This window comes from Camelus ferus, chromosome 12, assembly GCF_009834535.1.
Source record: "Camelus ferus isolate YT-003-E chromosome 12, BCGSAC_Cfer_1.0, whole genome shotgun sequence".
NCBI lineage: Eukaryota > Metazoa > Chordata > Mammalia > Artiodactyla > Camelidae > Camelus > Camelus ferus.
Window position 1 is genome coordinate 8,318,240 of NC_045707.1, and position 24,130 is coordinate 8,342,369.

At 58.8% G+C, this 24,130-nt stretch overlaps 1 protein-coding gene across 4 annotated transcripts in view; it reads right to left on the reverse strand.

Moving 5' to 3' along the window:
- Positions 1-24,130, reverse strand: part of SHISAL1 (shisa like 1) — a 134,303-nt gene that overhangs the window by 53,675 nt on the left and 56,498 nt on the right. The window contains exon 1 of one of the 4 annotated variants that reach the window (XM_032492409.1): positions 2,657-2,880. The exons of the other annotated variants lie outside the window; for them this stretch is intronic. The gene's annotated coding sequence lies outside the window, so the exon portion shown is untranslated. Of the gene's footprint in view, positions 1-2,656; positions 2,881-24,130 lie in introns of those variants that run through there. 4 annotated transcript variants of the gene reach the window in all.

Here is a 24,130-nt window from a genome sequence, read left to right on the forward strand (position 1 = left end):
GCTGGGTGAAGGCATCCCCCAGCTTATGCAATGGGTCCTCCTGCCCTCCTCTAGGGACCATGATAGGCCTGGGCTTGAGCCAGCCAGCGGGGGGCACCAGCCTCATGCTTGGATCAACAGCAGCCCCCAGGTCTGTTGTGGATGTGTGGTCCACCAAGCTCCGGTGTGCCCCGCCTTGGTGACGCACTGCACGTCCGTCCCCTGTCCAACAGGGCAGTCCTCGTGGTCTGCTCAGTCGCCTCCGCTCAGCTGGGCCCCTCATGCCCACCTGTGGCTGCCTCAACAGGTGACAGAAGCCACAGCCCCATTTGTGGGGCAGAGGTTGGGGTGGGGGCCTCCGGGTGGGGGTGGGGACTGCCCTACCACCCCAGGTCCCCAAGGCAGCTCAGTGCCAGCACTGAAGGCTGAACCCGTGGTGGAGAGAAAACCCCACTGTGCGTCACTGGGCATTTACATAAAAATTCCATTTCAAACGACCTGAGACGGCAAAGCTGGAAGCCAGGTTCTCTATCCCTGGCCAGGTCGGAAGGCTGCTTTAGAAATGCCATGGCTGCCATTTGTGCTAGGTTTCCACGAGAGGGCCGGCTGCAGGGTCACGCCATCAACAACACTGATATTCACCGCGACCCCTCTAGGGGGTCTGCAGCGGGGAACCTGGGCATGTCACTGCTGTCAGGTGCCGCCCCCTGGGACCTCCCCACTGGTGACGTTTTGGGAAAGCCTCTCCAGCAGAGGCAGGAGTTGGGGCTGAAAGAGTGATGCCCCTCCTTGCGCTCCACCGGGCCCGGCCCTGCTCTGGGGGCTGTAGCCATAGGGCTGCTGTCCCGGGTCTGGCTTATACCAGCTGAGTTCTTTACAGGTCCTGGATGCTGGCTTTTCACCGTGTTATCTCAGATAATCCCCCACTGCCTGATGAGGTAGACATCAACCTCCCATCTGGTAAAGAAGGACACTGAGGCTCAGAGAGGTGAAGTGACTTGCCTGAGGTCACATAGCCACTCAGTGGCTCAGACAGGAAGCAAGTCCGGCCTCCATATTTGCTCTCCCTCCCGGCACTATAGGAGCTTCCAGGGCCTCCCGAGCCCTCCCCCCCTCCCGCCTCCCCCCCAGAAGCACGTTTACCTGTGGACAGATTCGATTTATGGTCCCAGGTTCCATCTCTGAAAATTGGTAAACTATCCACAATGGTAGCTTGTGACCAACAATAAAACTCAAAGAACAGGTAGAACATTCTGGATGAGCGGGACTCCCCACGCTCTGGCTGCCTCCAGGATCACAAGTCAGGCGCACATCTCCGCGTCCACCCCTCAGGTCAGCCAGGGAGTGCTGTGCCCAGATCCGAGGATTATTTTTAAACACCGAATTTGGCGAGGCCTGAGAGGAGAGGCCAGGAGGGCATGTGAAGAGAAACAGAGCCGAGAAAGATGAATTAAACCCCACCAGCAACAACAGCAGAGCCTGCTTTCACGTCAGCCGGGCTAGGCAGGGCGGGGGGAGGGAGGGAGGGCTGGCGGGCGGGCCCTCGGTGCTGTGTGAGGGGCTCTGCCACGGACTCTCTGGAGCCCCCACGCCTGGGGGCCACTGGCCCGATGCCAGGAGATCCCACACCCTCTCTTGGTTGCCAGCAGACCCCTTGTCAGCCCACCTGACCTCCCCTGGGTGTGGCCCAGAGCATCACCTCTTGCCTGGATAAGGCCGAGGGCCGCACGGCCTGGAGGTTGGGCCTTGGGCTTGGGCCACCCTGCCCGGCCCCCCCCTTCTGTAACCACACCCATATGACCTGGGACAAGTCCCCTCAGTCTCCTCGGCCCCCAAAAGGAGATAAAAATAGTATCACATCCACAGAGTCCTTGCGACGACTGTCTGAAGGGAGGCCTCAGAGCACTTGCGATGGGGCTGGCACTCCAAAAATGTCTGTGGGGTGTGCTCCTTGCAGCCAGCTGCCTCTGCCCCAGCCTCGCCCACCCACCCACACCTCCTGAGGGGTCGGGGCAGCTGCAGGCTCAAGTCCGCGCTCACTCCGGAGGCCCCGTGTGGTCTGACCCTCGCTGCCGCCTCTCACTCTCTCTGCTCCTCCACTCCAGCCTCTGGGATCTGCCTCTCCCCTGGGTCTTTGCACACCCTATTCCCCAGGCTGGGGACACCCTTCCCCTCTCCTGCAGGCAGGCAGCCTGGACCCAGCTTCTGGGGTCAGCTAGGTCCCCGACTCTCAGAGTTCTCCCTCTGATGCACCTCTGGGTGGGCTCTGGAGGCTGGCATGGGCGAGAGCACGCTGCCTGCTTGGTTTGTGTCTCGACCTGAGAGCAAACTGGGGTTAGAGAAAAGCAGGTGGCAGGCGGGGCATTGAGAACCCAGACCGCTGCTGCAGGGGACCTGGCCTTTAGACCCTGCCACCTGAGCCTGCATTTCCCGACATCGAGAATAAAGGAGGGCACGTGACTAGTTACACACTGGTCACCCAAACACATGCCACCTGGCCCCTCCCCTGCAGGGCTGCAGCTCTGCGGTCATCCCCGTGGCGGGGTGAGGACGGGTCCTGTCCCAGCCTCCTGGGTGCCAGTCGCTGGTGGCAGAGCACAGGAGTCGGGCCCTCTGCTCAGGCTGGGCCTTCCCTGGACATCTCTCCCCCCAACTCTGGTGTTCAAATCAGACCTACCCCAGGCCTGGCTCCAGTGCCCGCAGGTCCAGGAAGCAGCCTGGGCTGCTGCTCGCCCTCTCCATCCCCACTGCCCAGGGTCATCTTCTGGATGCTCATCAATGCACACATGACAGTCTCTACTGGGGGCCACGCCCAGGGCTGGGTGGCGGTGGGCGTGGGGTTAAGCCACAAACAAGATGGACCGGGTCTGGCCACCACGGGACTGTGGCCTGGGGAGAGTCAGGAAGCAATGGATTCCATGGTGAATCAGAAATCAAGCCTGGACATTCTTCTTACCATTCGTCATAGTGTGAGTGCTGCGAGTTAGTAATTAAACAGGGGCAGAGCCCTTCGAGGCCTCACAAACCGTCCTGTGGGCAGTAGGTGCCCAAGAGGCGGGGGCTGGAGCTAACGCCGGGGAGAGCAGCTGCCAGCCCCGGGGCCGGCCCTGGGCCGGAGCGTGCTGAGCACTTGACTCTGACAAGCCGGCTTGCCTACACCCTTAGGCTGTCCCACTGCCCTCCCCAGGGTGGGGACAAGGAGGGAGGGGCGGGCCAGAGCCAGGATTCAAACCCATGGTCTGCTCCTGTGCCCTGTCTCCAGGCACAGATGAGTGTGTTCACACCCGCAGGCAGCACACACGTGCACACGTGTCTGCAACACACGCGTGAACATGCGTGCACGCGCCCCCGCAGCCCACACGGGCACACGTGTGACCGGCGCACCTGTGGGAGCACACACTGTCTCAGCGGCGATGTTTACCCTCCAGCCAGTCCCCGGGCTTCCAGGGCCTTTCCTGGCCTTGCAGACCCAATTCTGAGTTTGCGAACTTTTGTTTTTAGGACAATGTCCACTGAGAGGTTATGAAATCTCACTCAGAAACCAGAGTCCAGGAATAGCACCTGTGGGAAGCAAGGCCAGAGTGCGTCCTCCTGACCCCCCGGTGCCTGCGGAGGGAGCGGCAGGGCAGCCAGGCCAGGTGGCCGGAGCACACACACGGAAGGACAGATGGACACAGGCCAGACGGCGACACGTTCTCCAGCAGCTGGGGCTGCACAGCCAGCAGTCACTTGGCAGTTTCGGATGAGTCCCCCAGAGCCTGTGTCCTCCAAGGCCTCCCCTGACCCCTGCATGAGGCTGAGGACCCTGCTGTGTGTGCTCACGGCCTGTCCACCTTTCCTCAGAACACAGATGGCTGTTTATAGTTGCATGCTTGGCACAGGGGCTCCCTCTGAGCAGCGTCCATCAGCTCCCTTAGACTGTAACCTGGACAAGGACAGGGACCCAAGACCGGCAGCATAATTCGCCAGGCCCAGTGCAAATGAAAAATGCAGAGAACCATTTCTGTTCAAAACTCTTCAGCAATTCAGCAACAGCAGAGCATTAAACCAAGCGTGGGCCCTTCCGAGCCTGGGTCCCTGTGCGACTACCCCGATCACACACCGTGAAGCTGGCCCTGCTGCCACTGCTTGGTTTGGGCTCAGCACCAGGCAGCATGGGCCCGGCACATAGTAGGCACTTTATAAACACTTGTTGGATTGGTTGAATGAATGCAGGCATCATCATCTCCATTTTTCTGATAAACAAGTTGCAGCTCAGAGAGCCGGCACGATTTATCTGGAACTGAGGGGCTGGCAGGATGGGATTTGAACTCAAGTCTGTCTGACTCCAAGCAGGGGCTCATGGTGGGTGCTGGTAGGGGAAACGACAAAGGTTTCTGAGTCCGTCTCCCCTGGCCTGGAATCTGAGTGCTGCCGCTAAGTAGCTGACTGTTCTAGGCAAGTTATCTCACTGGCCTCAGTTTCCTTATCTGTAAAATGGAAACCAGGCCTGTCCCTGCCCCCGCCTTGCTGGGGTATTGAAGAGAGAAAAGACCAGAAGGGTTAGCAGGGCACCCAGCACATCTAGCAGGTGTGCTCTGTAAATGCCTCTTAACTGATGTTGCCCACTGTCGTTTCCAAAGCCGATGGTTTAGGCACCTGAGATGCTGCTCGGTGCCCCCGAGCAAAGGAAGGTGTGCCTGAGTGCCACGCCTACCGAGCTAGCCCCTTCTCCTGTTTGGCTGGTGCCTCAGTGAGCACTACTTGCCTGCTGCCCCGCCTGCTGGTTAATTGCTTCCCTGCCAGGCACCAGCTCCTTGAAGTGGGGAGGGGACTTCCATGCCCCTCTATCCCCCGCAGAGGATGCTCTGCGCACAGTAGGTGCTGAGTGAATGTTTGCTCCCCAAAGAGCAACACTCACCGTCAACACTCTTAGGCCTAGATGCCAGGTTCACTTTATTGCAAAGAGCAAACTTTCAGATGGAACAGTGGAGATGCAGGCAGAGGCTCAGCCTGACTTCTACTGAGACAAGGTGTCAGCTTTTACTGCCAACACCAGCAGCAACCTTGGGCATCAGTCTCACGGTGGCAGCCACTCACCTAAGCCAAGAAACCCCAGCTCCAGGGCTCCAGAGGGCTAGGTCCCCCAGAGTCCAGGGTAGCCCAGGTGGGACAGCTCAGAGTCCTGAGTGTACATCCCCTGAGCCCCACTGTCCCCATATCAGGCAGACATGACACCACGTGCTCCACAGGGCTACTGCAGGGTCCACTCCGGAGGGAAGAGGAGAGTTTGCACACCGCAGCATGGGGTGTCCTTGTCAGCAGGACCACGGGACATCGTGCAGGTCACCACCAACTCGGAAACCACTCCTGCCCCCCAAATCCCTCCCACAGGACAACATTCTAGTTGATCTCCCGAAGAGCTCTCAGTCCTCAGCGACATCCCAACCCCCACCTCCACCCACCAGGCTCTGGGTTCAAGCTCTAAACCCAGCTTGTTTCCGCGGTCCCGTCCTGGGCCCCGGCCAGGGCCCCCTCTGCCCTCACGCAGGCCTCCGTGCGTGTCACTCTCCTGAGTGCTTGAAGGGGGCACAGCTGCCCTCCCCGTCTCAAAGGTGAGGAAACCGAGGCCCAGGGAGGGGAGAGGTCTGCCCAAGGGCACACAGCTGGGAGAGGCTGGGCTGCAAAGCCCAAGGCTTGGATGCTCTGCCCCTCTTGGGGCCACACCAGGTCTCAGGGCAAGTGGTTAAGGGGAGGGTGTCGCTGAGACCTCGTGAGGCCCTCTGTTCTATCCGTTCTCCCGAATTATTTGGCTACACCATGGAGATAAAACAACCCTTGGAAATCCCAGGGGCATTTTTTTCCCACTGGAGAAACATAAAAATATCACATGAAGAATGAATCACTTAAAGTGTCAGGGCTGGGAGAGGAAAGACAGGCACGCAGGCTGTCGAAGGGCAGCCCGGGATTTCTCTCCCAGTTCTCGGAGCCCCGATGCCAGCCTCCCTCTGTGGGAGGGGCCTCGGCCCAAGGGACCCTCTTTCTCTGGGAAGAAGAGAAGCCGGAGCCCAGCCTGTTTCCCATCTATAAGTGGGGGTAACGCACCCACCTTGAGGGGTGTTGGGAGGGGCCAAGGAGGTGATGGAGGCATTCATTCATTCATTCCACACCGAGTGTAATGCTGGGTGGCACTGGCTGGGGACTACAGATACTGGTGGGCTGGACAGACCCGTCCCACCCCTGTAAAGCCCACCTAATTCATACATGCGGTGACTCGGTGCGTCTGAGCTCAGAGGAGCACCCTGACCTGGTCTGGGTCGGGGGTGCCCCGGAGGAACAGGAGATCCGACAGGTCCCCGGCTCATCCAGACCAGGTTGGGGGGCCTGGGGAGGGAGCTTGCCAGCAGGGAACTGGCACATGCAAAGGCCAAGAGGTGGGACAGCACTCCTGGGATGGGGACGAGTCTGGCACAGCAGGAGTGGAAAGAGGGGGGAGCAGGGAGACAAGGCCAGAGCGGCGGGCGAGGCCTGGTGAGTGCTCCCGGCACATAGTAGGTGCTGATGGGCCTCTGCGGGGCCCACCCCCACAACTCACGAGGACCACCATAAACAGGGTCTCAGCCCTCTCAGGTGAGGAAGGGGCGGGAAGCAGAGCAGAGGACAAGTGAGGCGGGGACAGGAGAGCCATCTGAACACCTACTGTGTGCTGGGACTTCTGTGCAGGCAGATCTTATGTCTGAATCTGACGAGTGAGGGGAGGGAGGGAGGGAGGCACTGGCCGACACTCGCAGGGGCCGGCCATGACCCTGAGGGGGCCCCGGGGTCTGTCTTCCCCATCCTCTGGCTGGCCACGCTGGACTGGCCAGCAGGGTGTGCATCTAGGGGATCTGGGCGGGAAGAGGAGATGGGAATGGGCTCCAGGTCATCAGGGCAGGGCCCCGAGGGCAGCTGAATCTGGGGAAGAGCTTGAAGGGAGAATGGGAGGTGGAAAAGGGGGCTGGAGTCGGTCCAGGTGGGACCGGCATGCCCCTCCCTCCACTTCCTCTGTTCTCCCTCACTGGTCCATACAGCATGGAGCTTGTCCCAGCATCTGAGCCTCTATTCCCACTCGCCCTCTGTGTGAGGCTCTTGACGCGAAGACTCTAAGGCACAGGGATGGTCAGCAACTTGCCTGCGGTCACACAGCCTGCGGCAGAGGAGCTGGGATTGAGCAGGGGGTCCCGGTGCCAGCAACTGTGCGCCGCACAGGGCTCCCAGCCCCTCCGCCCAGAGCCTGCTCTCCCCCCGCCTCCCCTTCACTGGGGACCCTCACATCCCTCTGGGCCTGAGGGTCTCTGTGGCCTGCTGTGCTCCCCCCACCCCCGGGGCACTTGTCCAGGGCAGGGACCCTGGCTTTGCCTGGGCTTAATGAGAGTTTGCTCCTGAAGGAACTCGTGCCCCCGTACAGCGTGGATTCGGGGACGCCCTTATCTGCTCAGCTCTGGGATGCAGAGACCAGAAACCCTGCCCCTCCAGCTGCCAGCCTTCCTCCATCACTATCAACCCTAAACCCCAATAAAATGAGAGCGACTCAGCCAGGCCTTGTATAGGCAAAGGAGCATGGTAGCTGGTCTGTGCAGAAAGCCACGCAGCTGGTTCTTCCGGGGCAGGGAGAACTGGGAGGTGGCCCTGGCCCTACGTCGGCAGTGCGAGCCCAGCTCAGGGCCAGGGCCGCCTGGGGCTGCCACGTGGGGACTGTCCCCGGAGCCAGGCTCAGGTCTGCCTGGCTTTGTGTCTTCACAGCACGTCATTGAGTCCCATTTCACAGGTGAGCAAACTGAGGGTGTCCCCTCAAGGTCTCACAGCTCGGAAGCAGCTGACCTGGGGTTGCAGGGGCGCATCTAGCTAGTGCTTCACGCCACGAGAGACCGTATGTGTGAATTCCCCACAGGGCCCTCAAGCTCCTTGATCAAGTGCGGGTCAGTGACGCCACAGCTGGAGCCCGTCCTCTGCGCCAGGCACTGCCCCGGGAGGTGCATCCGTGAGCGCATTCAGCCCCCTGCCCTCTGAGGACGGAAACACAGACTATGGAGGGGGTGTGTCCACCTGACTCCAAAGCTGGGCTGACTCCCTAGGTCTCCTCTCCATGCCGCTCCAGCCCACCCCAGCCAGCAGCAGGGAACTTCTTATCCAGGCAGGGCTGCCCATCCCAGCGGCTGCTGGAAACACATCATGTGCACATCTGCACACAAAGGGCCCACAGGCCCCGCAGCCGGGTCTCCCCGGGCACCGCCCCAGCCCACAGCCGTCTCCACACTCAGGCTTTCTGTGTCTTGTCCCTCTGCTCCGCCCTCAACTGGCATTTCCGTGGTGGCCAGTGCTACGGTGGCATTTAAAGCCAGCCTACAAAGGAAGCCGGCTCAGTCTGCCTTGCGCCCATCGCTGGAATCCTGCCCGGCCTGAGCTGGGCCAGAGATGAACCGCCTTCCTTGTCCCCTGAAGACACAGGTGCTCTGCTTAAGGCAGAAAGAGTGCTAAGTTCAGACAGGCCTGGGTGCCCCTTACCTAGTCACCATCCATGTGGACAGTGGTGGCCCAGAGTGACTGGTGCTGTGCTGGGGAAACCAGGGGGCCACGGGAGCTCAGGAAAAGCAGCTGGTGGGACTGGAAGAGCGGGTGTGTACTTAATCCTAACGACTGGGAGATGCTGTGATTAGCCTCAATTTACAGATGTGGACACTGGGACACAGAGAGTTTAAGTAACTTGTCCTGGGTCACCCAGCGAGTTGGTGGTGGAGCTGGGACTCAATTCAGGAGGTCTGGCAGTGGGCTCCAGGGGAGAGCGGGAGGGCGTTCCTGGCAGAGGGACCAATCACAAAAAGTGAGGCGAGGGTTCGTTCAGCGCAGTAAGTTACGGGACCAGTTTGGGGGCAGCGCTCAGCCAGGTAACGAGGCTTCCCCTCCTGCCTCTGGTCTGAGGCTCAGCACAGCAGCAGAGAACCGAAAGGGAGGGCCCTCAGCTTGGGGTCCGAACGCACAGGCTCTGCCACGTCTCAGCCGTGTGACCCTGGGCGAGTCCCTTCCCCTCTCTGAGCCGGGTGCGCCGTCATATGAAAGTGCAGCCGCGTCACTACGTTTACTTCTGGTGATGCCGCCACGCGGGAGGAGTTCCTCTTTACCTGGGGGGCTGGGGAGTCAGATCTGGAGGGAGCACGACCCACAGCAAGCTCAGGGAGGCCCAGGGGAGGCTACTGTCACGGCGTCCTCCTGCACACAGTGGGTCCTCCGTGACCGTGTGATGAGCAGCGCTAACGCCCCTCCAGGCTCAGCGAAGGCCCTGCTGACTGGCGGGCACGAGGTACGAGAATGTTCTCGGCAGCACCATTTATGAGAGGAAAACCCTGCAGACAGCCCAGCTGGAAGACGGGAGGACGCGGAGCAGAAGTCCAAACACCGAACGCTCCGCAGCTGCCAAAGTGAACCACAGCCACACCAATGTCACGGGGCGTTTTAGCAACCTGGGGCTGGGGGAGAAACTTAGGTCCCCAGATTACAATCTGCACCATCACCTTAGGAAGCTAAAAAGAGCTGTGAAGCATGCACATGACCAAGGCACAGAGGGCAGTGTGGGTCGTGGTGGGCCCTGCGGGGACTGGGGGTGGGTGAGGGCACAGGGGCCCATGTTCTGGCCATCACCTTGGGTGGTGGGTTCAGGGAGGTGGATCCCCGGTGCTGGGATTTTCTGATTCCAGTAAGGATTTGTCTTCACATGGACTCCCAGCCTCCTCCCTGTGAGCCCCGGTCACCCGGCCCCTTCAAGTGCTTCCTGGTCATAAGCTCTCGGTGACTCAGTTTCCTCATCTATAAATTGGGGGTGCTGGTCATGAAAGGTCCTCCTATACTCAGCAAAGTGCCCGAACCAGGTGGACCGACATGTCATAACCCAGGCACGGAACCCCACCGCCACCTGTCACCTGCCTGGGCAGGCCACCTGGCCACAGGGAAGCTCGGCTTTTCCTCTGTAAGTGGGAGTCTTGCCTCCCCACCCTCCCAGGTCACAGGAAGATGAGACATGAAGCGGGTGCCGTGTGCAAGGTAACCTTGTCATTCACAGAGTGACATCAGTGATTCAGGGGTGGCAGCCCGGGTCTCAGCCTGTTGGGGGTAATGACTCCAAACACATGCTGGTAACTGAACCCACCACCAACTGCAGATGCTGGGGAAGGGGGAGGCAGCAAAGCCCCCGCCAGGCGCCAAGCGCTCTCGGCCATGCCCTTGACATCCTGACTTCCCAGGATCACGCTCTCCCAGCCCAAGGAGAACAAGAGCACTCTGACTTGCCAAGGGGTCGCTGTTACTAACGGCAGGCCCTGGTGTGGAACTCAATATGGAACAGACCAAGCCAGGTAACCCAGCGGGGGCACGGTGAGCCCTGGGGGGTGTTGTGCCTGGGGTGAGGTATTGGGTGAAGAGTGTAGCATGTGACGGGGAAGAGCCAGCGTTTATAAGTTCAGGACCTTGGAGAAGCAAGGGACCTCTCAGACCCTTGGCTTCCCTTCTGTCTGATGAGGATGATGTTTAGAGTAGGATGAGTGAATGGAAACTGCTGGGAGAGACCTCGGAGGTGGCTGGACCGCACACGCCCGCAGTGCGGTCTTGCGCTCTGCTTGGGAGCTGGTGAGAAACGCGAGATGTCCGGCCAGCTGGGACCTGTTGGACTAGAACCAGGGTGGGGGCAAGGGATTTGCGTTTTACCAGCTTTCCAGGGGATTCTGGTACACCCTCAAGTTCAGGAACCACTGTGCTAGATCAGAGACTGGGAATTTTTCTGTGAAGGGCCAGACAGTAGCGGTCACGGGCTTTGTGGGCCGGGTGCCTCATCACAATGATTTAACTCTGCCGTCACAGCAGGACAGCAGTCGGAGGCCACACGGACTCATGGCGGAGGCTGTGTTCCAACAAAACTTTATTAACAAAACCAGGCAGCTCAGTTTTCTAAACCCCTTGGTACCCAGAGTGCAGTCCGCAGCCTGGCGCATCTCCTGGGAGCTGCCTGGAAACGCAGGCTCTCTGGAGGCCTGTGCCTCCTGCCCCGGAGGCTGTGTGCTAACCTGTCCACACTCGGGGAGCAGGCGGCAAGCTCTCCAGGTAGCCAACAGGCCCAGTGGGGTCCTTCTAGGTCTGATGAGGGGGGCTGGGCGGTGGGGGTGCTGGGAGAGGGGCTGCCGAGCGAGTGTAACAAACCACGGCACGGCGCAGCTAATTGGAAGCAGATGCTGTTGCAACCAGAGACTTGTCAGCTGTGATTAAGCGAAGTTGCCTTTAGGCCAATCAACTTCAAAATTATGCAAATAGGGTGGCAGCCGAGACCACAGGGATGGTGCGGGCGGCTGCCCCACCCAGCCGGGCACTCCTAACCCCCCTTGGCTGGCCTGGAGGGCCCACATCCACGCGTCTCCCCCAGACCTAGCTCCACTTCTGGGGTGAACAAGCCTCCTGCCACACTCTTGGTAACTGTACCAAAGCTGCTGACCTGAGCGGGAGGAAACCAGCAGCCACCCAGAGCCAGGCCGGGCCTGGACCTCTCTCTCTTGAAAGTGCCAGCTGCCCCACTGGTGAGCCAGGCCTGGGTCACCAGCCTGGTCAGCCACACTGGCCCTCAGTGAACCAGGCCAGGCCTCACCTGGGAGGCTGCACCCCAAGAGGGCTCCCTGGTGGCAACGGCTGAACAGGAGACTTCCAAAGGTGGCTCTCGGCCGTCCTCCCAGAGCGCTTACAAACACCGGCTCACCTCCCGCAATTCTCCTGGGCCCCAACCTGGACAGACAGTGGCCTCTTCTGCTCAACTCCACCCCTGGGCCCCCAGACTTGTTGCACCTCAAACTGAACTCAGCCATCCGAGCCTATTGGGCTTTGCTGCCTCCTCCGGCGGCCCCTCCCACGGCCAGTCTCCCAGGGAGCCTGGGGGGTCTGCCACCGGACTGGTGTGAGGGGCAGGGGCCTGGAGACAGGGAAGACCCCTCCAGTGCCTGCCCTTCAGGTCCTCAACCTGGTCTCAGAGGACGGCGGCCTCAGGTCTTAGGGGATGGGAGGGAAGCCCGGCTCTCAGGCCGAGGGGATCAGGTCCAGGCACTACCAGGTGTCTGGCGGGAGGCTGGGCTCTGGAATCAGACCAGACTGAGCCATTTCACTGGCGCTTCTCTCCTGCTGTCTGCTCCCCCTCTTCCCAGCCTGGGGCAACTCCTCATTGAAGCCAGCACTTCCTCTGTTTAATCTGGCTCCTGCTGTGTCCTCCCCAAGTGGGTGACCCATCCTGATGCTGAGTTTGTACTCTGGAAACAAAAGAATCGCTCATAGACATGTCTGCAGGTGTTCGGAGTGGCCAGAGGCCTCTGACCATCCCCCAGGGAGGCTCTGACACGACACCCTGTCATTGAAGACGCACAGAGCAAGGGACAGAGCACAGAGCCGGCAGGGAGGCCCCGTCCTCAGCCAACACCCGCCCTGCGCAGCAGGGAGGGGCCCCGCAGACACTGGGGCAGAGCCTGGTGCTGGGAGGACGAACCTTCATCACGTGGGTCCTCCAGGGGCAAACGTGACTCCCATCCTAGCAGCCTTCCTCCTTTTCGAAAATGAACATTGCTTATAATGCAGAGAAAATTGCTAAATTCCACAGCATAGGTTGACACCCAGGTAAACAGTACTGTGGAGGTCTAATTAGCGTGCTGCTTTGGCAGGATGCTGGCTCAAAAGTTTCTGGGGAATGGAGAGGTAACATCAAAAAGCGGTGGCTAAAGGTGGACTAGAAGCCATCTGGGGCTCCCAGGGCTCTCCAGCTGTCGAGGCAGTTCCCCCTGGACTGAAGCCCACGGGCTCCCGCGTGCAGCCACAGAACCCAAACAAGAGTTAAACTGTACATAATAACTGGTCTTCCACACCGTGACAGTGGGAGAAAGAGATGATTCTGGAGCTCTTACTATGTGTCAACCCCATGATGGGCATTTGACAAATGCTGTCTCCTTTAATTAAAAAAAAGGGAGTTGGGGAACTGCTGCTCATGGTTTGCAGATGAGAAAGCTAAGAATCAGAGGAGCGGTGTCACTTGCCCAAGGTCACACAGCTGCTGAGCTACTGGGACGCGGTCCCAAGCTGGTCTCATTTCTAAGTCAGTGTTCTTTCTGGGCCTCAGGCTCTTGGCTTCGGGTATTTGAGAGGAAGTGAGGGATAGAGAGGGAGCTGCCATGCCTTCAAACCAAACCGCTGGGCATCTCCCCCTCTCCCAGTGCCTCAGGGGGAACAGAGGAGACAGTCTGGGGAATCAGCTGGTCCCACTTCCCACCTGGAGCTGGGGCCCGCGCCCGCCCCCACGCGCAGGACATCCCGGCAGATCTAGCCCCTGCTTGAACTTCTCTGGAACTCAACTCACCGCAGGCCCTGGGGAGTCCCTTCCCTCTGGGGGACAATTCAGATTGAAAAGCTGGGAGGGGGAACCTGCACTCCTGCCCACCTCTCCACCTCCCCCCATCCCTGCCCACCCACTCCGGTCTGGCCCCACACAGGAACAGGTTTATTTGAAAACAATCAGCATTTGGCTCAAGTGATGAATGATCCCACACCGGGAGGAAAGAAAAGGCTCATCAGTGTGGGAGGCCCCACGATGCCTCAGGCCTGGCTCCTGGCCCCAGGGCTGGGGGGCCGGGGGCTACGGGGTGCTGTGCGTAAGGGGGCACATCGACGGTCTCGGGATCCCAGCTCTGGCTCCAATCCCACCTTCATCACTAACAACGTGTGACCATGAGCAGATCACTTCACGCAAAGCCTCTGTTCCTTCCTGCCTCCCTCCCTTCCCCTCCTCCACCCAGCATCCCCGCAGGAAATTTAATGAGCACCTACTAGGTGCCAGCCCCAACTCCAGGCCCTGAGGGTACAGGAGTGAACCAGACAGACACACCTGGTCCTTCACATGGAAGGCAGGATGGTCTGGAGAGCAGGATGGGGGCGCTCCATGTCCCCTCACCCACTGTCTGCACAGCAGAGACCTCCTCGGCTGCCTATCTTGGTATATCCACATCTGAGGCCCCTGCAGGCTGTCGGCTCCAGAGGCTGGAGCCAGGGATGCCACCTGAGACCCCGGGTTGCCCAGCCCAGCACTGGGCACAGAGGCGGAGGTGGCAGGGATGGGGGAATGATGGGCCAGGGCAGTGGTGGAGTGGGCAGCGAGGAGGTGAGCGGCCCTGGGCACGGCCCCGGACAGTCCACAAATAAACTCCAGCTCATGCCTCTTCCCAACGGAGAGAGAAAATAGCTTTCACACTATATTTTCTGATTTTTTTTTTCACTTCACTGCTTCTAAATCGATCCAGAACAGATTGTCCAATTGTTTGAATTTCAGGAGAAAATTCTCCTAATCTTTCCCTAGTCCTGCCCAGAATTCTGCCAGGTCTCAGCCCTCCCCCAGTGACCCCACTTCTCAGCCAGGCCCCAGCTGGACATCCGGGGCTGCCCCAGGCTTACTCACTGGACTGTGGACCTACAGGGCGATAGACAGGGGCTCACCCGGGAGAGGTGGGTCTGCACCGAGACGGTGCTCAAGCCCAGATTCACTGGGAAAAATGGCTTTGCTTTCCCAGGAAGGGCCAAACTCACCCGGCACTCGCTGCAAGGCAGCGGAGCCCCACGGGAGCCTGGTAGCTTGGGTGGAATTGGAGGCTGCAACATGCCTTCCTCTTCTACCAGGAAAGTACTCTGGGTGCTGGGTTGAACCATACAACATAAGCAATGGGGAAGAATGGTCATCATGCCCGTTGATGATGGCAGTAGCAAATAAGTGTCATCTTGGGCACTTACAGGATGGGCCAGTTGGGACTGCCTGGGGGGCTGTGCACATCCTGACTCCATGCTGTGATGGGTTGATTAGCAATGTCTGCCCTAGGCACAGCAGTGGCTAGTGGTGGGTTGATTAGCAATGTCTGCCCTAGGCACAGCAGTGGCTAGTGGTGGGTTGATTAGCAATGTCTGCCCTAGGCACAGCAGTGGCTAGTGGTGGTACTTGAGTCACAGATCTGCCATCCTGGGTTTACAGAGTAAAGTCCAAACTCCTTAACTAGCCAGAGTCTGTGGAGATTAAGCCACTGGTGACTTCTACAGCCTCACCTAGACAGCTTTCCACAAATACCAGAGGCCAGCCATGATGTCCAGGAGTTCCCCAAACTTCTTCCTCTGGGTTCCATATGCATTGTTCCATGTGCCTTAATACCCACCCACCCCTTGCTCATCGACCTGGTCAGCTCATCCTCCATTTCCTTGGGGGCCACCTCCTCCGGTAAGGCCTCCTTGATGTATGGCCCCTTTCCCCCAGGCAGATCATTCCCCTGGCCTCTATTCTCACCCACATCTGTGCAGTCCCTTACGTGTGACTTGCACCTGGACAGCGTAGGTGACTATTTCCAGTCTTCCTGTAGAACAGGAGCCCCTGTGACCCCAACCAGGACAAACCCTGGATGCGATCCTAGCAGTGAATAATCACATGACCCAAACCCAGGCAAATGGTGTGCCCACTCCTGTTCGACCCCAGGCCGCTTCTGAGGAGGCCACAGGCAGCAGCAGAAAGCAGACTCTCGATGTGAAGGACCCCAGCCCCAGTGTACATCCTCACCAGCTCTTGCCAGGCCCCACCTTTCCTGAGGGGCTCACTGCCCCATGTCTCTCTCTCCCAAAGAGAAGGAATTCACATAACAGAGACAAATAAGTGGGGACACGTGGAGGGTTCCTTCCTAGAGCGCTTTGCCTCCGTGACCCTCTGTGACCCACATCACAGGTGGGCCTGCTGTGGACCCCACACTGCAGGAGGAAACTGAGGCAGAGAGGACGGAGGTGGCTTGGAAGGGCCACACAGAAGTGGGGGGGGCAAGAGTGTGGTGACCCGCACGCCCATGCCAGCGCCCCTCCTGACCACTGAGGGTATTATGCCATCCCCCACTCCTCGTGGGAGAATCCCAATCCTGGCTTTGCTACTTAGCAGCTGTGTGCCCCTGGGGAAGTCACGTCCCTCCTCTGAGCCTCGCGGAGAAGGATAACCCGTCCTTGCTCATGCGTGTTCTGAGAGTTAAACCAGGCGGGGTTTGCAAAGCACCCAGGCTGGGCTTGGTTTGGATGCAAGGACCACCCCAGCAGGTCAGGGGTCCCGGGGCTTTGAGCCCAGCACCCCATCCCTGGGGCTGCTCTGTGGCGATCAGCAGACCTAATTCTGCCTGCAGGTTGGCAGGGCCCTCCTGCCCTGCCGCTTCCCTGACTCTGTGCCTGGTGCCCCTTGGGAAGGAATCAGAAGGCCCACAGGCTGGTGGTCCCATCCTACCTGCACTGTGCCTCCCCCCAGCTCCAAAACCTCCCTGCAATCTCTCTTGCACCATGTGGAGCCCAAACACCTCATCCAACTTCTCCTGTACCTTTACAAATCACAAACCATGCTCAACACGTGATCTTTGCGCATCACCATGCCCCCAAAGGAAGACAGTATTCTCCATATTATGGAGGAGGAAACAGGTTCAGAGAAGCCCCAGAACTTCCCTGCCCTAAAAAGGAGGAAGCCACAGTCTGAACTCAGCTCTGTCCAGCTCCAAAACCAAACTGTCAGGGACATCAAGCAACCTGGGTCCCCAGACTTGGGCCACCATCCCTGGTCCCCGGAATGGGGACAACAAATATTCATTCAGAGAAGAGAGATACTATCTGGCTACAAAACTCATTCCATCTCAATGCTCATGGCCCTCAAAGAGAAGCCTCTGCCCTAGTCCTCGGGCCCCTTCCGGAACTGCCCTGATCTTAGGCTTTGGGTGTTTCTTGATCATTCATTCATTCATTCTTCATTCACTCGCCCATCCACCCACCACCCATCTATCCACCCATCCATCCATCCATCCATCCATCCATCCATCCATCCATCTATCCACCCATCCATCTGTCCATCTATCCACCCATCCATCTATCCATCCATCCATCCGTCCATCCATCCATCCATCCATCCATCCACCCATCCATCTATCCATCCATTTATCCATCCATTCCTCCATCCATCCATGCACCCATGCACCCATCCATCCATGCACCCATCCACTCAGGCACCCATCTACCCATCTAACCATCCATCAACCCACCCAGCCATCAGTCCATCCCTTCATTCACAGATGTGTCCAAAACACACCTGAGCCAGAAGCTGGCTAAGAGCTAAACCAAGAACAGGGTGATCCCTACCCTTGGAGGACAGAGAGCAGCTCCACTGCTTCTGTAGCCCCTGGGTGCTTCTGTTATTAAATGTTATTAAATGAGCCTGGAATGTTACAGTATTTACCCTTAATCCTCAAAACCACCCTTGTCAGTTATTATGACTATTATCATCAACATTATCAAGCTTATTTTAAAAACAAGGATACTGAGGCTCAGAGAGTGAACTCAGCAGCCTGACACTGGCCACAGGTAGGGGTGGAGCCGGGGTGTGGACCCAGGCGGGTGAGCTCCAGGGCTGGCTCCCTTGCCACCCTGCTCTGTGGTTGCCATGGCACCTGGGCAGGCACCAGAGTGGTCTAACGGCTCACTTGATTCATTTCCTCACTCAGTCAACAACCAGTCATGGAATCCCCTGCTCTGGGGGTTGCCGGGTGATCAGGTTTGGCTTCTGCCTCCAAGGATGCTTCACCGAAGGGCTGGAGCAATATTAACAGAGTAACAGTGAAGTTCCTGTTCATAGAGGGAGAATACAGAGAGCCGATGTGTTTTTGAATACATACTATGCGCTAAGCTGCAAATTTATCTTATCTGGTTCTCACAATAACCCGTTTTGCAGATGAGGAAGCTGAGGCTCAGAGGTTATGGAACTTGTCCAGGGTCACAGAGATAGGAACCAGGAGAGGGGAGACTTGTCCAGGGTGGAGCCCCGAGCACGGCCTGGGTGATGCCGGGCTGTTCTCGCGGGATCTGCGCCAGGAGCTTCCCTGCAGCTCCGCTTGTCGCCCTGGCGATGGGCCTCAGCTCAGAGGCACGGCTCAGTCCCCAGAGGCCTCGCGGTCCCAAGGATCAGATGCCAGGCCAGTTCCGCTCAGATGATGCTATAGTCCTGATCTGCTCCCCGAAAACTCTAAACCAAAAAGCACTTCAGAAGCCAGCCCATGGGAGGGCGCGCTGGACTTGCCCAGCTGAGGGCTGAACTCCACTGGCTGGGCCTCTGGGACTCAGTGATGACGCCCAGCTTCCCGCAAACGGGCAGGGAGAGGCTCCACCCCTCCATTCTCTGGACGCAGAGACTGAGGCTCAGCTCTGGCATGGGCATCCCAGGACCGCCATCCTGAAGCCCAGGGCGTCCCATAGCCAAGAAGGAGGAGGGAGGCTCAGGTGGAGGGAGAAAGGGGACCTTCTAGACTTTGGTATTAATGTCTGTAATTCTCTGATTTAATTTTCAGAATTTCCCTCTAGCAGCTTATGATACTTGTTCTGCTACCCGCAGAGAGTCCATCTGATCCAGAGCCTTGGGATCCAGAGCTCTGACTGTGACCCCGGCCACCTCTCGTTCCTTCTCTGGACTCTGTGCTCCTTAGGGAAAGGGAGACTGGGAGACTGGCGTTGGGTTGCCTGAGGGGGCTGGATGATAATGTAACAAAGGAACTTGGAAACATTAAAATTCGAAGATGCCACTGGGAGGCCATGCCTGTTTGAGACCCACTGAAGACTTTCCTCAGGGTGCTCCTCTGCCCTGCTCTGCCCGGCACACTCCTATCCACCCTCCAAGACCCAAGCCAAAAGTTACCTCCTCCAGGAAGCTCTCCCTGACCCCTCAGCTAGGGTGGGAGCTCACAGACGTCTGTTTTCCTTTCATTCTCCTTCCCCCAACAAACACACCATAAACCCCACCAGGGCACAATCCTGTTTCCATGGTCTCTTGTCCCCTGGGTCCAGCACAGGGGAGGTGCTCCGGAAAATACAGAATGAGCGAATGCTTAAATGCGTTTTCTGTTAGTCTATAAATCCAGCTGCACATAGAGGAGTCTCCCGACAAAGGAAACGAGCCCGCAGTGAAGGCAAATCACCGTCGTCGTTTCAGTGACCATGCTCAGGGAGCCTGCGGAGGAAATTCTCGCGCTGGATTATGGAAGGAATTTGCCTTTATTTGTAATTTGTGCCAATATCTAAGAAAGCGGCACTTTATTTTCAGCCCATCGTGTGCCGAGGAGCTTTGAATCTGGCGCAGGAGACAAACTTTCCCAGCCCCATTTCCCAATGCAAATCCTGAAGCTGGCGGATCGGCCCTCCCGCTCTCCGCCGGGCACTTCTTTCAGGCTTGCCAGGAAGGTATAATCAGATTATGTAGCTAGGTTTTAAAAGATCACGGTTTGTCTCATTTTCCAGGGAAGTGTGAACAAAAAAAAAAAAATCTTTTTTTCTCCCAGGGCTCCGTTAAGAGCTTCCAGAACTTAATTCAGCGTTAAATGGGTGTAATTGGGGGAAATGCATGCATTATTTCTTAATTTCTTGAAGGCAAGTTTGCGCACATGGGCCGAGGTGGTCGGGGAGTGCGCCCCCGACAGGGGAGGAAGGGGCAGCCTGTCGACAGCACGCCAAGTGAGGGCTCCTGCTTGTGTCTGAAGGCCAGAAGTGTGGGACCAGTGGCATTGACATTTCATCTCTCGGCTTCTGCTTTTCCACCTGGGTGGCCAGGGAGGGAGAGGTTCTGAAGGCCTTTCCTGATGGGAGCATCTTGGGGTTTTCAGAGCAACTTTCACAATCCAAGGAGTCTTTGCATCCCCCTCCCCCAGGCCTCTAGACAATGGTCACCAGGCCTGCATGACATCACGAGCATCCTTGGCCTTCAAGGATGTGCAATTCACCATGACCTTGAGCATGCCACGAGCTCAGCTCTGGGCCTCAGTGTCCCCATCTGTACGTGGGTAAACCGACAAGCTTCAAGCTCCCTCTCAGGCCCCGAAGCAGCAGCTTTTAGGATTTCTCACCATCACAGCACAGCACAGCACACAGGCCTTGGAGATGCAGGGGTTAGGTCCCTGACTTTATCTGTACCCCGCACAGCTACAGGATGTGGAGCAAGGGGGCTCCCACACCGAAGACTCTGCCAGTGCCTTTTCCCCCGACAACCCTCATGAAACGCATGAGATGGGTACCAGGTATCAGCATGCTGAGCGAGGAAACCCAGGCCCAGAGGGCAAGCACCTTTCCCAGAGAGTAGTGACGTCAGGAGACCCAGAGAAGGCCCTCCAAAAAAATGTCCAACCTAGTTACAGCTAAGTAGGAAAGGAGGGAGCAGCTTGCCACAAATGGGCCAAGCTGGGGCGTGGGACGGGGGTACATGAGCAGAGCCAGGGGTGCTGGGACAGCCAATGTCTCCGCTAGAGAGTTATTCATTCACATAGTCAGTCATCAAACAGATCCTGAGCCCTGGTCACGTCCAGGCAGGGAGCTCCCTGGGGCGGGTCTGAGGGGCCTTGGGTTCTTCTTTACCTTCCTAGGGGTTCAAGCATAGAGAAGGGGTCAAAGAGTGTGTGTGCTGGAGGAGGGAAGGCAGGGAAGGAAGAAAAGAGAGGGGGAAGGAGGGAGGGAGGGGGAGATAGGACCTCTCCCCCACCAGGCCCTGTGCAGGGAGAGACCAACACCAACGGAGTGGGTAGCACCTGATGTCCCCAAGAGAGCAGGTCCCAGGGTGGGCAGGGCCTCTGGTCACCTCCTTACTTTCACTGGCTCCAGGTGTTCAGGACGCCATCTTACAGAAGAGTGTTTCGCAAACAAGGCCTCACGGGTTTGAGGAGTTGCGTACTGCTTCAGTGACTTCTAGAGAGAGTGGCGGGGCTGGGAAAAGCCCCTCTGGGAGGGCTGGGGTCTGCGCTTATTCGAAGATCAATGTGAATCTGCCGTGTGACTCGGCTGGGGAGAGGCTGAAGCAGGGGGCTGAGTCGACAGAGGCAGAGCCCCGTCAACATGGGAGGTGATATCTTTCATCTGAGCCTAAGACAGGCCACGCTCTGGATCAGTCCAGAAGAGCAGAAACAGGACAACTGGGACGTGAGACTCAGCGGACCCTGCCCTGCAGTGGCTCACCGCGCCGTGTCTGAAGAGCCACCGCGGTCGCCGTCAGGCACAGGCTGGGCCCCAGGTGGTGTGGTTGGATGGCGATACTAGCTGGGCTATTTTTAACCTCTCTGGCCCTGTTTTCTCAGCAGTACCACAGAATCGATACTTGCCCGCTCACAGGGCCGGCGTGAGGACGGTGCGAGCTGATGGGGCTGGTGTGTGCTCCGCACGTGCCCAGCGCACAGTAGGCCTCTGGGCTCTTCCTGTCAAGTGCAAGCTCAGGGAGCTATACCCTTATGCTCATGGCAGTGAAGTCATTTATCGTGGACTCGGACAGCTGAGGCAGCCAGATCTGGAGTCCACTGGCTACCTTCCCCTCCCAGAAACCACGGGCCTGGCTGGGAGGTAGCCCTCTCCGTGAGGGTGGCCGAAAGGGGGAAGCAGCTGGGAAGGTTTGGCTGATTGTCCCAGAGAGATTGGCAACCAGATTCATCCTTTTGTTCTCCCAGACCTCCCCCTGTCCACCCCAAGTAGGGGCTCCCACCCATGGACCATGGCCACGTCCAAGCTCCAAGCCCGACCATCCTCCCCTCCTCCCTGCCCCACTGCTGCTCGCTAACCCACACCAGACTGGGTGCTGGCGTCCCACTCCCTCGCCTTACCTCTGCTCCAGCCGCACCACCTCCCCCTGCTCCCCAGTCCCCAGCCACCCCCCACGCCCCCCTCCAAGCCCTGCCTTCCCTGTGCCTCGTGTGTGTCTGCCGCTTTGCCCGTGGAGGGGCCTATGCCCTGGACACCTCTGTTCCTCCCTTCTGGCTGACTCGTGCCTGCTTCCTGGACGGGGCTCCCCTCCTAAACACTCTTTGGGTTCTGGGGCAGATGCTTCCCACCTGCGCCCCCACCACTCAGCTTCCCCCAGGCAGCGCTCCAGCCCCACTCACTGGCTTGCCCGGGGCCGTTTTCCTTAAGAGCTGCCGAGGACAGAGCTGATGCCCTTCAGTAGCAGACATGGGGGCTCACCGAGGTGTCTGAAGAAGGGGAGTGAGCGAAGGAATGAATAAATGGAGGGATGGATGGATGGCATGGACCGAGAGAATGGCTCTCAGCCAGTCTCCCTATCCCCCTTGGGACAGGCCTTGCTCCCTTTCTCTCTCACTCACAAAGGTCTGGGCAGCTCTGGCCCAGCTCCCACCCATCCTGTCCAGTCCAGCTGCAGTGAGCTCCAGGATAGGTGGCCTGGGAGAGTGGGGGGTGGGACATTCACCCCCCGCCACGGCATCAAGCCAATCTGCTTCCCTCACCTCCCTCATCAGTCCAATATCTGCCAGATGCCTGAGACTGAGTTGGGAATTCAGTGTGATGGTGACAGTAAAGAAAGGGGCAGAACCCCACCCCCTACCCCCTCGGCTTTCAGCTTGAACCACGAGGGGCAGGGGCCACCTGGCTGCATTGAAATTTCCGGCCATCTCTTGCTTACACTCAGCCCCCAAACAGGACAGGCACAGCAAGCAGCCTCTGGAGAGATGGACTGAGTACAGGGAGGTGTCCTGCCCTGAGCAGTCACAGGTCGAGGGGGCGGTAGGGGAGGGACTCCCAGTCCTGGACAACCCTGACCAGCATGGGGTTCGTCCTGGGCTAACACCAGGGACTCAGGCTGGGTTGCCTGCTTCCCAGCCACCTTCAGACCACCTGACAGGTGCGGGAACAAGGGGTGACGGAGAAACCCCCCTTAGCCTGGTCTGAACCCAACTTGCTGGCTCAACAGTATTTCAATCACAGCCCGGGGTGAGATTCACAGGACACAAGTGACTAAAGACACACGGGGGGCTAGGCCCTCATTCTACAGACTAGGAAACAGGCCCAGAGAAGGGCAGGCAGCTGCCTGGGGCACACAGAACTCATTGGGCTTTCTCAGTGTGACCTCACAGCAACCTTCAGAGTGGGAATGACTCTCGTGTTACTTTACAGATGGGGAAACAGAGGCTCAGAGAGGTCAAGCACCTTGCTCAAGGTCACACAGCTCGGGGAGAGAGGGCTGGAGGCCGCCAGCTGTGATTCCCGGTGCAAGGCACTTTCTGCTGTTCCCATCCCAGCCTGGGCTTCCCTGGGCAGGAGGAGCAGTCACTGAGCCAAGGGATCAAAGAGGCCGAGAGAGGCAGGATAGACAAGAAGAGGCATTCAGACATACTCCCACGGCAGATTATATAACTCCCCTCTCCAGCCCCACCGCCCCAGAGGTGCGGCCCGGGCAACCGCACAGCGCACCAGACCTAGGCTGGCCGGCTTGGCCCACCAGCGGGCACCGGCTCTCTCCAAAGAGATGACAGTTGGAGGTGCCAGGACACTCTGCCTTTTCCTCATTTCTGGTTTCTTCTGGCTGAGTAACAAATACTAATAAGAATAATGATAATAATAATTAGAATAAATATAACCTGAAGACGCTTGGGGTCTCATTGCCATGGCAACCGCTGGCGCTAATGAGCTTCGGAGGCCGCCGCCGGGCCACCCGGCCCCAGGCGCGGATCAATATTGATTCGGCCCCAGAAGGCGGCGGCGGCTCCACAGGGGCCACGCGGCGGGTGGGTAGTGAGGGGCGCGCACTTGGAGGGGCCTTCCTCATTGTCCGCGCCGCCCAGTTGGGAGCTCCAGAACCGGCCGGGTCCGCAGCGTGGCTCCGGAACCTTGCCCGGCGCGCCTGGGGCTCCCGGCTCGCTCCGCGCCCGGAGGAGCCTTCGGGCACCGGTCCCCGCCTCGGACGCGGATGCGGGTCTCAGCTGCCGCGTCCCTGCACGATGCGCCCTAGACTGCTCCTCGGACCCGGGCCCGTCCTCTCCAAGGTTCAGCGACCCCGACCTTGGTGAGCCCTGGCGCGGACCCCAGTGCCAGGGCACCGGCTGCCCGACACGGCTCCTGTCCCCAGACTTTCCTTGGGCGTCCCCGGACCCTTTCTACAGCACCCCGGACCCCCGATGCACCGAACTCGCCTCTCCCAGGGCGCCCACCCCTCCCCGCCCCGGGCATCCGCACCCCTTCTCGGGAGCCAGGGCACCGAAGACCCGCCCCCCGCTCGCCGGGACCCTCCTCCGCCAGGAGCTCCGCCCCGACCCCGCTCCCCCGGCTCTCG